The sequence below is a fragment of the Gossypium arboreum genome, chromosome 1, assembly GCF_025698485.1.
Source record: "Gossypium arboreum isolate Shixiya-1 chromosome 1, ASM2569848v2, whole genome shotgun sequence".
Taxonomy (NCBI): domain Eukaryota; kingdom Viridiplantae; phylum Streptophyta; class Magnoliopsida; order Malvales; family Malvaceae; genus Gossypium; species Gossypium arboreum.
Window position 1 is genome coordinate 77,667,081 of NC_069070.1, and position 15,109 is coordinate 77,682,189.

Sequence of the window (15,109 nt, forward strand, 5' to 3'; positions counted from 1 at the left end):
TTGTAATTACACATTATTGGCTAGATATGACTAAACTTGAACTGCCCCCAATTACACTCTCCAATTCTTAGGAGATAACTTAGAATTTGAGTAATTAAACAAGTAATTACAAGCAATTACCAATTACCCTATAACTTTCGAAACACACATAATTTAAATTTGAGAAATTAGTTTTATACAAGTTTAATAAAAGTTATTTTTATACTATAATAAAAATATTTTTAAGAAATAGCTTATTTTATAAAAATATAATTATGTATTTATTATTGGATAAAAGTATTTTGCTATTAGACACATCAAGTCTAAATAATTCACACATTTTTTACCTAATAACAAATTAGGTTTATGAAGGTATGTTATAAATTTTATATTATTCTTCTATCGACGCGTATTTGAGCTCTAGAGCATAAGTATTATAAAAGTTATTGAACACTTTACAATACTTTTTTATAAATGTTATTTTATAAATTCTATATTATTTTTCACTTAATTTATGTGGAATAATAGTAATTGAAATATTATTGTTTTTAAAAATGTTATAAATTTGGTTTGGTATTTGACCTCTAACATAAATTAGCTAAATTAGTTGCAAATTAGGTGTATAAAAATTATTATAATTGAAAAATTACAAAGTTGGTTTACACCTTAAATTCTAAAGTGCCAAGAAATGTTGCTTGAGAGTGTTGTCAAAATAGGTTAAAAATTACATTTGTTAATCCACAAAGTTAGTTATGAAAATACAAAAATTTCTCTTGCACCATATTGTGAGGTAAATGTCATTTTAGAAAATGAGCTAGAGTCAAGCACTAAAGACGGCTCACGAAGTCTTTAATTTAAGACATTCAAAGCTTCGTAATGTGGTTGAGAGGACACTGACTATTCTACAAAAAATATTTCTCACATTAAATAAGGTTAGATCATGCTAATATGTTGCATATTTTTATAACTTCATTCATATGTGTAATTGTGATGATTTATACTTTGAAGAGTACATAGAAGAAGAAGCTCCTAGTAATCTTAATGATATGGATTCAATTTTTATTTAGATTATAAAGAAATTGGCCAAGGACCAACAAATTAATAAGTATGTGTTAAATGCTAGAGAGTGAATAACCCAACAAATATAGAATATTAAAGCAATTAGATAAAATTGCTACATGATTTTTTTGTTATTTTTATTTATAATTATATTTTTACTACTTTTTAGACTAACATATTGTAAACAATTATTTGATTTTAATTATGTAATTATGTAATTTCAATTTGTACTACCAAGTACAACATACGAAATTATGATGTAATTATACTCTATTAGCTAAAAATGAGTAAAAAGAAAATTTAAATAGATAAATACATTTGAGTAAAAATATTAACATGCACTCCAATCACTTTCCAACTTTTATTGTTATTTTCCTACAACAGATCAAAATGCTATCATATTAGGACGTTTTATTTAGGAATAATTTATATTAGAATTATCCTAAAACTAAAGTTTTAGGCATTAATAAAATTTGCCACATCATCAAATTTATCAAAATTTTGGAATATGAAATTTTCATTATGCACCCATTCATAATCAACTCATTATCCAACTTTGATTAAATTATTTAAAACATAAGTATTTAAAATAAAAATCAAATAACATACAAACTTTAAAAATTACACAATTCTCATTACTCAAAATTCAATACAGTGAAATGATTACTTTTTTAAAATGTATAATAGAAAAACAATTCTTCACTTTTGCAACCCAAAATTTTAACATTAAAATAGATAAAAGCTCCTGAAAATAATAAACAAACATCAATAAATAAATAGTAAAAAAACGTAAAAGAGAGAGCACGCTTTAGATAGTAGATTTAGCACAAGATTTTTCACAAAGATTACTTAAGATTAGCAATGATTGAATTTACAATTGAGAAAATGAAATTTGACTTTCTTAATAATATGATTGTGTTCTAGTTTTTATTATAAATGAAATTGTTGATTGAGAAAATTTTAAAAATATCAAAATTTTATAAATGATAAAGCAACAAATTATGGGATAAAAAATTGTAAAAAAAAACCCTCTTAGTTTCAAAATCATATAAATTACTTATGGATGATTTTTTAATTTTAAATACTTATGCTTTAAAATAATATAATTAGAGTTGGAGAATAGGCTAAATATGAAGGGTGTATAATAATAATTTTATGTCTTCAAAATTTAATGATGTGGCAAAATTTTATTAGTACCTAAAAATTAAGGTTTTAGGATTATTTTAATATAAATTATTCCTTTTATTTAACATGCTATCAAAATGAAATCACATGAGTGAAAGAAAAATTAATATTAGAAATATAATTATAAAATATTTTATTTAACAATTAAATCATAAGTAAAATGGCAACTTACTTATAAAAATTCCCATTAATCTTGGGTTCAATCTTTAGCATTTGTTTTCTAGTTGTTTTATTAAAACATATAAGAAAATATAAGAAAAGAAAAAACATCAATATAACATTTTTATTACTTTTTAAAGATTATATTTTAATATTTTTATTCACCGAGTTGATATCTAGTTAACTTGTGATAAAGTTAAAAAATTAAGATACTTGATGACTTAAGTTCAAATCCTATCATTTGCATATATTTTCTAAGTTCAAATTATTATTTTTAAATCTGGACTTAAATTGAGTAATAGTTAAAGTTTTGTCAAACACTGTTTTGCATGTATTTAAATCGTGTTACCCTCATCTCCTATCCCTAATATTATATCAATTTTATATAAATTTTATATTAAGGTATCAAAATATAAAACACCCAATAATAATATTTATTAATCATTTAAATTTTGGTTTTAATTTTTGAATTTAGCAATTTCTACTTAGCTAATAATTAAAATTTTAAAATTTTAAATAATTTGGTACTTTTAAATCGGTTAATCTATAAGCTAATAGCATAGTGCCACGCACCTCAATAAAAATAGTATGTAATATTGCTCCATCAAAATATTAATAAAATATTTTAATCGTATAAGATTCTGTTTTTTTTTAAAAAAAACATATAAAAATATTACATAAACTACTTAGTCGGTCAATCAATTTCAATTTTTGGGGCGCTTTTATTTTGGTCACCCAAGTATTACATCTCTAATGATGGTTAACTGTACACACCACATCATATTTGCCCTTTCATTTTGGTCACCCAACTTTTAGGTTGTTTTCATTTTTGTCACCCAAAAAACTTCCTTTTTAAGTATTGATTGGGGTAAAAAATTAAGAATTAAGAATTAAAATGGAAGAGTAGTAGAAACTAAAATAATACACAAAAATTATCGAATTGTACTCGTTTGTCCCATTGCTGAAAATTATAAATTTGGATTTTGAAATATAAATTTTTAAATCTTAAAATTCAAAATTATAGTAGCAAATTAGTTGAAATTATCAATGGATGAAAATTTTGAACAATTTATTTTGATGTTTTGAAATTATTTTTAAAAAAGCTATATTATAAGTTGAAAGCTTGAGGTCCCTTGAGGTTATATACGAAGTCCGATTTTGATTCAAAAAGGAAAGTTGAAAGATACAAAGTTTTTGGATACAAAGTTATAATGGAGGAAGTGTTCTGAAAGGTAGTTTGTCAATCATTTGGCAGCATGGCTGCGTATATCTGTTATGTGTCGCATCGGTACAATATGGTGTGTAGGGTTGGGTAGGTGTTTTAAACCCCACATGGCGTGTAGGGATGGTCGGAGATGGTGTGTAGAGGATGGGGGTAGGATATTTGATTTATATGATGACTATATTTCTGTATCTATATCTGAGATGGGTTTAGGCCCGGACATATATTTGTGACTTTAATTGGCTTAGGCCCGAATCTGTATCTGTGTGATTCTGATTTTCTGGTTGTGTGTATGCTTAAATCTATTGGGTTACACACTGTACCCCTTTTCTATTATTCTATACAAGTAATCCATAGAGTTAGGCGGATCAATGCAGCAGAGGACTCGATGGTAACCACTCTCCAAAATTGTTTTATTTGTTTTAGTTTTTATTTAAGTTTGGCGTTAAGATTTGAGAGTTTGTATTTTCTAAGACTCTCTCGATTATTTTTTTAAAACTGTTTGGCTTTGGATCGGGTTTTTGGTTTTATTACTTATTATTTAAATGCTTTTCTAAAAACAACATTTTTACAAGCTTCTGCTACAAATGTGTTTTATCTCTAAATGACTAAATGAAAGTGAGCTTTGAAATTAATAATAGTGATAGAGGCTAAATGAACTGGAAGGAGTTTTTAATTTAAAGACAACGATTTTCTTTTCAACTCAATTCATGTGACACATCCAGTTTCGACCATAACGTCTAGGCTGGGTTTGGGGTGTTACTTTTAGTGGTATCAGAGCTAGATTGTAAAACTCGACTTTGAATTTTGGGTTTCAAAATGGGTATAAAGAATTGGTTTTCAAATGGTTTAAAAAATATATTTTAATTAGTATGTGGTTCATCGAGTCTCCGGCGCCGATCCTGTTAGTATTTCTGATTTCTAATAGAAAACTCTAAAAACATTAGTGATAGCTACTTGAAAACACTATAGTTAGTAGACTCTGAAACTATAGTGAAACTGATTAAGACTAAAACTTTCGAAAACAACTCTGAACTTCTGATACTTTATGCATAAAACATCTGTGAATAAATCTCGAAACTGATGCATAAATTTTTTAATATAGATAAAACTTCTAAGTTACAATGAGCACACAAGGTATTCGTGGACGTGATACTCGAGGCTGAGGTAGAGGCCGTAGGGGTCTCAAGCTGAGTCTTCATCCCTGGGCAGCATGTCAAATCTAGACACTAGTAAGACACCTGTGTCACTTGCTACTGAGACTGGGTCTCAGAGTCGTTTGATTGGGAACAACGCACTGTCCCAAGCCATGCTGAGGATATTAGAGAGGGTCGCTGGACCCAATTCTAGATCTGAGGGCCGAGGGTCGGTGATTGAGCGACTCTGGTCAAATGGAGTAGAGTTGTTTAAGGGTGTCACAAAAGTCGCCCCTAATGTGGCTGAGTACTGGTTGAAGGCCACCGAGAGGATTATGGATGATTTGGATTATACCCCTGAGCAAAAATTAAAGGGTACAATCTCCTTGCTTTGTGACGAAACATATCAGTGGTGGTTGACAGTTAAGGAGGGCACTCAGCCTGACCGTCTGGCTTAGGAGTTCTTTAAGACTACATTTCAGAGAAAATATGTAGGAGCTAATTACGTGGATGTTCACAGGTGTGAGTTTTTGAATCTTACGTAATGTGATCAATCTGTGGCTAAATATGAGGCCGAATTTCTGAGGTTGAGCCGCTACGCTTCAGGCATAATGGCTTTCGAGTATGAGAGATGTGTTAGGTTTGAGGACGACCTAAAGGATAATCTAAGGGTTTCGATAGCTTTGCAGAGGGAGCCTGAGTTCGCGGTTCTGGTAGAGAAGGTAAAGATTGCTGAGGATGTTAAGCGTGTGAAGAGCCAAAATAGAGACCGTGAGAGAGGTAAGAACAAAACGGATCCGGAGCCCTCGAGTTCTGTAGAGAGGCCTAAGAAAAAGGCCAGATCTGATGGTCTAGTTAGAGTGAAGGCCCTGTTTCTTCTGTTGCTCCGACTGGGTTGCAGTCATGTAGTGATTGTGGTATACGCGATCCAGGCGAGTGTTAGAGGAGGATTAGAACTTATTTGAGATGTTGTCTTTAGAGCACCATATTCGGGAGTGTCTATTGAGGTCTGATCAGGTGCAAGCTTCAACATCAGGTCCTGCTCAACCACAGAAAGTAGATTAGCAGTCACCTAGAGGTCGTGGATCGGCTAGGGGTGGTAATGGTTTGGTTCGAGGGCAGAGAGCACCGAGTCAAGGTGCTAGTCAGACAGAGGCAAGGCAGCCTACTTTGGTTTATGTTGCATGCCATCGAGAGGACAGAGATGCTCCTGACGTCATCACCGGTACGTTCCTTATTTTTGATGTACCTTACCTTGCTTTGATATACATAGGGTCTACTCACTTGTACATAGCTGGTAATGTATTTGAGACTTTGGGGATTTCTGTGGAAAACACTACGAGTGAGGTCACTTTTCTGAGATCGTTGGGGCAGTCTGTTCGGGTCAGTAAACTTTATAGGGATGTACCCTTAGTGGTACAAGGAACTGTATTTCTGGTGAATTTGATGGAGCTTTCGATTGGAGAGTTCGATATAATTCTGGGAATGGACTAGTTGGTCAAGCACCAAATTAGTCTGGATTGTGCGACTAAGCGGGTCGTTATGAGAACTGAGGTGGATGATGTGGTGGTAGTGATCGGAAAGCGTTAGGATTATTTATCTAATGTGATCTCAACGCTTGTGGCTGAGAAATTAGTTCGGAAAGGGTGTGAGGCGTATTTGGCCTACGTCAGTGTTTCTACTTTTAGGGACTCTTCGATTGGAAATATCAGAACTGTGATGGATTTTTTGGATGTTTTTCCTGAGGAGTTACCGGGATTGCCTTAAGGTCGAGAGGTTGAATTTGGGATTGAGCTTCTTCCAGGTATGGCTCTAGTGTCCATCGCTCCCAATTGAATGGCACCAAAAAAGCTTGCGGAACTTAAGGCTCAACTGTAGGAGCTGTTAGACTGTGGCTTCATCCGTCCGAGTGTGTCTCCCTGGGAGGCACCAGTGCTATTTGTTAAGAAGAAGGATGGGACCATGAGGATGTGTATAGATTATCGGCAACTGAACAAGCTGACCATTAAGAATAAGTATCCACTTCTAAGGATCGACGACTTATTTGATCAGTTTCAAGTAGCTTTTGTATTCTCTAAGATCAATCTCCTTTTAGGGTATCATTAGTTGAGGGTTAAGGAGGTGGATGTGCATAATACTGCATTTAGGACTCGTTATGGACATTATGAGTTCCTAGTGATACTTTTCAGCATAAAGAATGCACCGGCTACATTCTTAGATCTGATGAATCGAGTATTTCAACTGTATCTGGATTAGTTTGTTGTAGTCTTCATCTACGAAATTCTGGTATACTCTAAGATAGAGGATGAGCATGATGAGCATTTTAGAGTAGTGCTTCAAGTTCTGCATGAAAATCAACTATATGCTAAATTTAGTAAGTGTGAGTTTTGGCTAAGTGAAGTGACTTTTTAGGGGCACGTAGTTTCTGTTGGGGGAATTCGAGTTGATCCTAAGAAGATTGAGGCTATGTTAGATTGGAAACAGCCCAAGAATGTGTCTGATTCTGGGTTTGGCGGGATATTATTGGTGTTTCGTTGAGGGATTTTCTTTGATTGTAGCTCATTTTACTAAGTTTCTGCGTAAGGGTATCCTTGTCTAGGTTGATGCACAGTAAGAGAGTTTTAAGAAGCTCAAGTCTGTTCTAACTCAGGCTCTTGTTCTGATACAGCCTGAATCTGGTAAGGAGTTTGTAGTATACAATGATGCGTCACATGTTGGATTGGGTTATGTTGATGCAGGATGGTAAGGTCGTGGCTTATGTGTCCTTTTAGCTTAAAACACACGAAAGGAATTATCCGATGTATGATCTCGAGTTGGCTCCTGTGGTATTTGTACTGAAAATTTGGAGGCACTATCTGTATGGTGAGAGGTGTATCATCTATACTGATCAAAAGAGCCTCAAGTACCTCCTTACTCAGAAGGAGCTGAATCTTAGATAACATCGATGGATTGAGCTGCTCAAAGATTATGATTGCACCATCGAGTATCATTCTGGCAAGGCCAATGTGGTGGCACGCTCTAAGTCGAAGAGCGATATTTGATCTGAGGGCGATGTTTGCTCGCCTTAGTCTGTTTATTGATGGAAGTTTTTGGGCCAAGTTGCAGGTTAAGCCAACTTGGATTGATTAGATTCAAGATAAACAGTTGGGGACGAGTCATTGGGTTTACGGCTCCATTATGTTGAGAGTAGCAGCACTTCAGATTTTGGACTGAATAATAATGGGGTACTCTGTTTCCATGATCAAATTTGTGTACCAAACGATGAAGATCTGAGGCAGTCTATTCTGAAGAAGGCGCATAATAGCCCTTATGCTATGCATCCCGGCGATAATAAGATGTATCATGATCTCCGTGAGTTGTATTGGTGGCCGGGTTTGAAGCGTGAGGTGACTGACTTTATGGCTTGATGTTTGACGTGCCAGTGAGTTAAGACTGAGCACTAGTTGCCTTTAGGTTTATTGCAGCCAGTAAAGATTCCCTTATGGAAATGGGAATGAGTGACTATAGATTTCGTTAGTGGGTTGCCCTTGACACCCACTAAGAAGGATTCTGTTTGGGTCATCGTAGATCGAATGACCAAATCTGCTCACTTCATTCTGGTTCGAACTGATTACTCTCTGCAGAAGCTAGTGAAGTTGTACATTTCTGAGATTGTAAGACTGCGTAGTGTTCCTGTCTCGATCATTTCTAATAGAGATACTCACTCCACATCTCGATTCTGGAAGAAATTACACGAGGCTCTGGGTTCAAGATTGAACTTCAGTACTACATTCCATCCTCAGACCGATGCTTAATCTGAGAGGGTGATTCAGATACTGGAGGTTATGCTTCGGGGTTGCGTAATTGATTTATGAGGTAGTTGGGAAGATTATCTATCGTTAGTTGAGTTCGCCTACAACAATAGTTTCCAAGCTAGCATTCAGATGGCACCTTACGAGGCTCTGTATGGTCGTAAGTGTCGTACTCCTTTATGTTGGATTGAGTTGGGCGATCGTCGAGTTCTGGGTCCTGAATTGGTTTTTGAGACTGAGGATAAGGTTAGACTAATTCGAGATCATCTGAAAGCAGCTTCTGATAGACATAAATTGTATGTAGATCTGAAGAGGGGTGAGATTGAGTATCTTTTAGGGGACTTTGTGTTTCTTAAGGTTTCTCCACGGAAGAAGATATTGAGTTTCAGTCGTAAGGGCAACCTGAGCCCTAAATTTATTGGGGCATATCGAATTCTGAAATGTGTGGGACAAGTTGCCTATTAGTTGGAGTTACCCCCTAAACTGGACCGTATTCATGATCTATTTCACGTCTCGATGTTGAGGCGATACCATTCAGATTTATTCTTTGTTGTCTCAGTGAAGGAGATCGAGGTTAGGCTAGACTTGACCTTTGAAGAGGAGCCGGTTCAGATCCTAGATCTAGATGTTAAGGATCTGAGGAGGAAATCTATTCTGTCAGTGAAGGTGTTGTGGCAGAATCATAGCACTGAGGAGGCGACGTGGGAACCTGAGGACTCGATGCGTCAACAGTATCCTCATCTGTTCTGATCAGGTAAATTTCGAGGTCGAAATTTCTTTTAGGTGATAGAGTTCTAACGCCCCAAAATTCTTATTTCTGTTTTTGTGAAAATGTGACACAACTATGTATCTATTTCAGTGGTTAAGTGTTCTGGGTGTGTGTGGGAGGTTCTAAGTTTAAGCCTTGCCTTTGGAAAATTTTGATATTTTTTTTCTAATTTAAGCCTTGCGTTTGGGGAGTAAGCTTATATTTAATTATTTGTAAAATCATATTAGAATGAGCCTACTGGTTCGAGTGGTAAGGGAGTCTGTGTGTTGTGTGGAGGTCTTGTGTTTGAATTCTAGTGCAAGCGTGGGAATTTATTTTTGGCTCAGTTGCCTTTAAGATTATTCTATTTTCCCAAAAATCTCTTCTACTAAAAAAAAATTGACGTCTATTTCCCTTCTTCCCCGTTTTTCCCTTTTCCCTTCCAAACAGAAAATTTTCTTTTTCCTTCTCGTTTTAATAAAGACTGTTCTCCCTTATTTTCGACATATCGAAGCATTGCGTTTTACCTTTGGTAAGTAAGGGGGTTTTGCTAGAGGTTAGAGTTTTCTTTTAGCAATTTGAGTGATGTGGTTTCCCATTAATGTTGGACTTGTATTTTGGCAGCAACGGGGCATCTTGATCGTAAGTCTCCTCTTGTAGAGTCGTAGTCAATCGTTTAGAGCGTTAGGGTAAGCAATGAACGTTTGTTTGAGTTATCATTAGTTTTTGTTCTCGATTAATTGAGTTTTTGAGACTGATTCTGAGTGTTGGTATGCCGTTTTTAGGTTCTGGAGTGTTCATATTTGCAGCAGTATCGAAATCGTACAAGGTATGTACCCGTAATGCAAGAAAATGAGTTTTTGGCAAAAGTCAAAAATCTTACTGTCGACTCCACAGGGCCGTGTGGTAGGCCATGTGGTAGGCCGTGTACGACAACACAGCTGTGTGATCGATGAACGCTAAGCCATGTGTAAGACACGGTCATTTGATGGTTAGGGTGTGGCCATGTGGGCCACACGGGCTACACCAAATTGGACATGTGCGCCCACACAGGCATGTGAAATCTAGGCCAAGCTGAGTGATCCACACGGTCAAGGCAAATCTGGGTGTATGGGCTTACATGGGCAGGCCACACGGGCATGTGGGACTATAATACTAAAATTTTCGTCCTAATCGAGTGTGGACCTACTGCAGGGTTGGTAAAGGGTTACTAACCCTAAAATTATATGTTTTGTTAGACTGATGTATGGGTCTGAGCATGTTTGTGCCATGTATATCTGTTATCTGTTTTCATAAGCATGTTAAGCATATATTATCTGTAACTCTGTATGCATGTTCTGTTTTGTTACTGTTTTTGGAGAGGGATTGTTATAATGGAGGAAGTGTTCTAAAAAGCAGTTTGCCATTCATCTGGTAGTATGGCTGCGTATATCTGTTATATGCCGCCTCGGTACAATATGGTGTGTAGGGATGGGTGGGTGTTTTAAACCCCACATGGTGTGTTGGGATGGTCGGAGATGGTGTGTAGAGGATATCTGATTTCTGATGATGACTGTATTGCTGTATCTTTATCTAAGATGGGATTAGGCCCGAACATGGATTTGTGACTGTAATTGGCTTTGTAACACCCCGAACCCGAGACCATCGCCGGTGTCGGACACGAGGGGTTAACAAGCCAAGTTCACTTGTTTTGCCCATCCATTTGACATTTCCAGTCAGGCTGGAAAACTGCGTCACTGTCGCCTTAAAAATCATATCTTGAGTTTCAAAACTCGGAAACTGGTTTCGTAAATTTTCCCTGAATTTAGACTCATATATCCATCCATGGATTTATTTCTAGAATTTTTTGTCTGGCCAATTGGTACAGTTTATTAGTTAAAGTCACCCATGTTACAGGGATCGACTGCTCTGACCTTCGCGCGGTATAACTTGAATATCTCTCTGTACAGGGCTTTAATACTGGTTCCATTTGTTTCTAATGAAACTAGACTCAAAATGGAATCTGTACATATAAGGTATGTCTCCTAATTCTTTTTGGATAATTTATAGTAAATTTTTAAAGTTGCGACAGGGAACCCAGAAACCGTTCTGGCCCTGTCTCACAATAGCTTTAATATCTCTTAACATGTAACTCCTATGACCATTTCGTTTCTTCCATATGAAAATAGACTCATCAAGGTTCATTTACATAGCTTATTCACTATTAATTCCATTCCTACGAATTTTGGTGATTTTTCACATTCACGTCACTGCAGCTGGCAGCATCTGTTTTTAAGGTAGGTCTTACCTATTTGGTAGTCTCCATGAACCAACTAGTCTTGCCATACATAGGTTCATATATGATCATTTTAACCATGCCAATGGCTGATCATATGACCAACATTCCCATTTCCAAGCCATAGCCACATCATGACACCAAATATATACATACAAACCACAATTAGTCTAAGTCGATACTTCACTTTTACGAGCCATTTTCGCATGGCCGTACATATATACATCACAACATATTCAACCAACAAGGGTAGTCCTATACATGCCATTTCAAAGTTCAACCAAAATTTATACCAAAATAGAGGCGTGGATAGTGTGGATGACTTCGACTTTATTGATCCCGAATCCGATTGCTATCGGCGAAATCTATAAAACAGAGAGCCAAAGTAGCGGGTAAGCATTTTTTTATGCTTAGTAAGTCTCAAGGAATATAATCAACTCTAATTACAGCAGTACATTCACATAGCCAAATGCATCATTTCATTAATACACATTCTTACTTCACACTTCATCATTATATACTTTCACAAAGTATCAATCAATTCAATAACTGAAATTCATTAGTCGATTGAGCGAATGTTGCTCAAACATGTCGACTTTCCAATGCACATATAACGTACCTTATCCTTTGGGCTTTTCGAGTGTACTAATTGAATTCATTACAGCAACCAACACTCACCTCCAGCCCAAGATTCTTCGAATATAACCGGATATAATCACGTGCACAAATGCCTTGGTCTTAGCCGGATAGAATAACTCGCACGAATGCCTTGGTCTTAGCCGGATATAGCCACTAGCACAATTGCCTTTGGTCTTAACCCGGATATAATTTCCAGCATAATTGTCTTGGGGCTTAGCCGGATATCATTCAATTTCTCATGTACACATACATCAATAATCATTGGACATACATATTTCATTTTCGTTACTAAGGCTCAAACGCACATATATTCACAAGCATATTCGCGCCGGGACTTAGCCGGTATCATTCAATTTCTCATACACACATAAATCAATAATCATACACATCCATACTTCATCTCACATAATTCAAGTAAGGTCACTTCTTGAGGACTTACCTCGGATGTTGTCGAACGGCTTTTTCGGCTATTCGATCACCTTTTCCTTCCCCTTGTCCAATTGTGGCCCTCTTAGCTCTTGAGCTAATTCAAACAAATTCAATTTATTAAAACCTCATTGTGCTTGCTTATGGCGAATATGACAAGGAGTTTAAATGGTCATATGGCCACTCTTTAGCTTGAATACACAATGGTCATGCACATTTTATACTACATCAAGCAATTCAATATAATTTATTTGAGCATCAAGGAAAAGCTAAGGCCTTCTATAGGCTACCCAAGGCCGAATATTCATGTACATGTTGAGGCCAATTTTGCACTTAATACCTCACAAAAACAGCATGCATTTTACTAGTTAATGCTTTGCACATTGTGGCCCAAAACTTATAATATAGCATCAAGCACTTATATGTGTGCTAGGCCGAATTGTGCTTGCAATTTCACAAGCATTCTTCCACATCTTCTTCTTTAAACCAATATATTCATCATTTACTTCATAGCCAAAACATCATGTGCAAACATATATATACAATATGAGCATGGCCGAATTTCAAGGTGTCCATAGCCATCCAAAAATACAAATTTTAACTAACATGCAAGAAGCATGAACCATGCTCATGAATGCATCATGGCCGAATATGACAATCATGCTCCATTCAACTTCAATCATGGTTAAACACAAAAAGAAAACTCAAAATCTTACTCAAGAGTAGACAATCCATCATTGCATGCATCATCATCAAGCTTCACACTTAGATGCAATGGCTTTATCACCATAACAACTTTGGCCAAATACCATTTCCATGGCATAACAAGGATTTGAGCCATGGCTAACATGCACATCAAATTAGCAACCAAACCATGCATGAAACTCCCAACACAACCTCATACATACCTTAATCTTGATGCAAACTTAGCCAAATCTCCTTCTAGGTCTCTTCCAACCCAAGCATGAAGCAAAAATCCTCCCCCTTTTCCCTTAGTATTTTCGGCCAAGAAGATGAGAAAGGATGAACAAATTTTCTTTTCTTTCTTTAGGACATTCGGCCAAAGTGTTTAGAATGGATGAACAATTTTTTTTTTAATGCTAGTCTTTATTTTATGACTTCCTACATACACCACTAGCAAAACATGTTGGAAACATGTTCCTTGCCCATAACCTTGTCATGGCCGGCCACTCCTCCTTAGGAAGGGATTATTTGACATGCAACTCCACCTTTTGTTAACATGTACTAACAAGCCATTTAAAATTAGCCTATCATATTTCACCATGTTTCACTTTGATCCCTATTTAATACTTTCTCATACGAATGGGTAAAATTAGAGAATGAAATTTCCACATATGCATGCACACACATAGTAAGCATAGAATATAACAATTAATTATTTTTATGACTCGGTTTAGTGGTCCCAAACCACATTCCGGCTAGGGTCTATTTTGGGCTTCACAACTCTCCCCACTTAAGAAATTTTCGTCCCGAAAATCTTACCGATAAATAGGTTTGGATATCGCTCTTTCATAGAGTTCTCGGTCTCCCAAGTAGCTTCTTCTATCCCGTGCTTGAGCCATAACACTTTCACTAGCGGAACCCGCTTGTTTCGCAACTCTTTCACTTCTCGTGATAGGATACGAATCGGTTCTTCCTCATAACTCATATTAGCTTGAATTTCAATTTCTGATGGACTAATCACGTGCGATGGATCGGATCTATAGCGTCGAAGCATCGAAACGTGAAAGACATCGTGAACCTTTTGAGTTCGGGGCAAAATCAAGCGATATGCCACCGACCGACTCGCTCGATATCTCATATGGCCCAATGAACCTCGGGCTCAACTTGCCCTTACTACCGAACACGAGTATCTTTTTCCAAGCGATACCTTGAGAAACACTTTATCACCCACTTGATACTCGATATCCTTACGCTTCAGATCCGCGTCGACTTTCGACGATCGGAGGCTATCTTCAGACTTTCACGGATTACTTTCACTTTCATTCAGCATCCCTAATCAAATCCACCGAAAATCTTGCTTTCACCAAGCTCGGTCCAAAACAATGGTGTACGGCATTTACGACCGTACAAGGCCTCGTAGGGTGCCATCTTAATACTTGATTGAAAGTTGTTGTTGTGCGAATTCAATCAACGGCAAATACCATTCCCATGAACCACTAAACTCGAGGACGCAACATCTTAACATATCCTCAAGTATCCGAATTATCCGCCGGATTGACCATCGGTTTGGGGGTGAAAGGCGGTCTTTGAAATGCAACTTGGTACCCAAAGCTTCTTGCAACTTTTTCCAAAATCGCGAGGTAAATCTCGGATCTCTATCCGACACGATGGAAATAGGCACCCCGTGTAATCTCACAATCTGAGAAACGTACAATTCCGCTAATTTGTCCATTGAAAAATCCGACGCGTCTGAGGACAAAGTGGGCCGACTTAGTCAATCGATCTACCACGACCCAAACCGCATCC